This window comes from Eptatretus burgeri, chromosome 5 (genome assembly GCF_056783735.1).
Source record: "Eptatretus burgeri isolate ZD-2024b chromosome 5, Ebu_testis_v1, whole genome shotgun sequence".
In the NCBI taxonomy this organism is placed as follows: Eukaryota; Metazoa; Chordata; class Myxini; order Myxiniformes; family Myxinidae; genus Eptatretus; species Eptatretus burgeri.
This window is the reverse complement of record NC_140965.1, coordinates 104961490-104964287: the sequence shown is the minus strand read 5'-3', so window position 1 is coordinate 104964287 and position 2798 is coordinate 104961490. Positions and strand designations below refer to the sequence as shown.

Sequence of the window (2798 nt, the reverse complement as noted above, 5' to 3'; positions counted from 1 at the left end):
AATGATAATAAAAAATATAAAAAGGAAAATAATTCTTTTAGATTTACACCAAAAATGAATTACTTTACATGATTGATTAGAGAAATGAATGTAAAGTATGAGGATGATAACACACCTTTCCTTACAAGGGAAGAAACTGAACGTATAAGAGAAATGTTCAAAGGATTGTTGTTGTATATTATTCATGGATGTAATTTTCAGGGAAATATCAACACAAGATATTGTATAAATAAAATAATGGATTATCTTGAAATTAAACCTGAACTTAGGATAAAATATAGAGTTTCTAAAAAAGCCAATAATAAATTAAATAATCTGTTTTTCAAATATATAAATGAATGATTTTTTACCTATTTGGGAAAATAAGATAAAATTTAACAACCATAAAAATCTCCCAAATTCATTAAGATGTCTCATAGTTGGTTCAAGTGGATGTGGAAAAACCTGCTTACTTTTAAAAATGCTCCTCACTCCCAACTTTTTAGATTATGATAATTTAATAATTTTCACAAAGTCGAGTTTTCAACCAGAGTATCAACTACTCTCACAAGGTTTTAATGCTGGTCTTCAAAAAGAAGATATAATAGGTTTATTTAAACGTCAAAAAAACCTAAATGATTATAACATTGAAGATATAATTCAACTATTTTGTGATAACCTAAGTATTTTGTGATGTCAGAAAACCTAAGTTCAAAGTTGGTGATATCGTAAGAATATATAGGTGGAAATCTCATTTTGAAAAGGGTTTTACTGAACGATGGACGAAAGAACTTTTTAAAATTGTTGATGTAATAGATACAGTTCCTTGGACTTATAAAATATATGATTTGGAAGGGGAAGAGATTTTAGGTTCATTTTATTCACAGGAATTACAAAAGACAAAACTAAGCAGATAATACACCTTTGTGGACACTAGAGGGACAAGTCCGAGGTGTATTACAGTATATAATGTGTGTCAAGGGGGACGTTCTTAGATCTGTGAACCCCAAACACAGAATCCTCAACTGAATAGTCAAGGCTTAACTTTTGTTTGTGTGTGTGTGTGTGTGTGTGCAATGGGAGCAATAGGTTGGCGCTTCACTCCCTCCTACTATACACCGTTGTGGACACTCGAGGGCCAAGTCCGAGGTGTATAACAGTATATAATGTGTGTCAAGGGGGACGTTCTTAGATCTGTGAACCCCAAACACAGAATCCTCAACTGAATAGTCAAGGCTTAACTTTTGTTTGTTGATGTGTATGTGTGTGTGTGTCCCAACCCTCACATTCAAAATCTCAACCCCAACCCTCACATTCAAAATCTCAACCCCAACTCAATCCTCGCCCAACACAATGTCTTTTTCAAAATGAGATTTCCACCTATATATATATATTTTTACGTTTTTTTTTTCTTCTTCCAATTCTGTCTTTTAAGGCTTTCAGGTTTGATGACGTAAAAGGGGAGTAAGCCTGCACTTTCTTCCCAGAACTTTCTTGATCTTGCTCCCATCAAGCACCATCCAACAAAGAACTACATCGATAGGTTTAGATCCCAAAGAGTGATAGCAACTCCAAAAGTCTCCAAAATATAAATAAATAAAATAATAATAATAATAAATAAATAAATAAATAAATAAAAGCCCCCAAAAAAGTTTCAAGTGTCCAACATAAACCCAACTTTCCAAGTCTTCAAGGTATAACCACATTCCCGTTGAGTTTCCAAGATATGTATCACATTGTGAGTTATCAATCCAGAACCCACATTTCAAGTATTCAAAGTAAAACCAACTTACAAAGTCTCTTAAGGATAACTCATTTACTGATTTTTTCAAAATTTGTGAGTCTCCAAGGTAGGACCCATATTTAGAACCATCTTGGCAGAACCCTTTTCCTGAGTCTCCAAGGTAGTTATTTAAACCATCAAGGCAGAACTCATTTACTGATTTTTTCAAAATTTGTGAGTCTCCAAGGTAGGCCCCATATTTAGAACCATCTTGGCAGAACCCTTTTCCTGAGTCTCCAAGGTAGTTATTTAAACCATCAAGGCAGAACTCATTTACTGATTTTTTCAAAATTTGTGAGTCTCCAAGGTAGGCCCCATATTTAGAACCATCTTGGCAGAACCCTTTTCCTGAGTCTCCAAGGTAGTTATTTAAACCATCAAGGCAGAACTCATTTACTGATTTTTTCAAAATTTGTGAGTCTCCAAGGTAAAACTTGTATTCTGGCTCATCAAGGTATAACTTGTTCAGTGGGTATTGTCTTGATAACTCACAATGAGTACTATTGCTGTAAAACTCTTTTTCAGGATTTTGCTGGTCTCCAAGGTATAACTCTTTGGTTGGGTCATCAAGGACGAACTCGTTCTGTGGGTCTTGGTCGCTCATAAGGTCTTCAACCAAGCCAACAATTTCGCCCCAAGTTGTAGCAAAAGCAGTATTTTCATTTCGTATTTCAGACACAATTTCCTGTGAGAGAAAATAATAATGTATTAATTAAGTTATTTAATTATTAAATGAGTATGCTTCAATCAAAGTTTGAAAATAGGAAAATAAAAAATCTTACCTCAATAGATAAGAGGTTTGAATCCAGTTCATCAACTTGAAGGTTTAGTTCCATACAAGACAGAGAGTTCCAAGGAACACCAAAGTCATCCCACTCAAGGTCTTCAACCAAGCCAACAATTTCGCCCCAAGTTGTAGCAAAAGCAGTATTTTCATTTTGTATTTCAGACACAATTTCCTGTGAGAGAAAATAATAATGTATTAATTAAGTTATTTAATTATTAAATGAGTATGCTTCAATCAAAGTTTGAAAAT

General features: G+C 33.7%; 1 long non-coding RNA gene across 1 annotated transcript in view; it reads right to left on the bottom strand.

Moving 5' to 3' along the window:
- Positions 1–839: 839 nt before the first annotated feature.
- The window catches only part of LOC147027109 (uncharacterized), a 2832-nt gene continuing 873 nt past the window's right edge, over positions 840–2798 (bottom strand). The window contains exons 1-2 of the long non-coding RNA XR_015058684.1: positions 2545–2798; positions 840–2447 (exon numbers count right to left, since the gene is read on the bottom strand). The exon at positions 2545–2798 is cut by the window's right edge and continues 873 nt beyond it. This is a non-coding gene — a long non-coding RNA (uncharacterized LOC147027109). The remainder of the gene's footprint in view (positions 2448–2544) is intronic.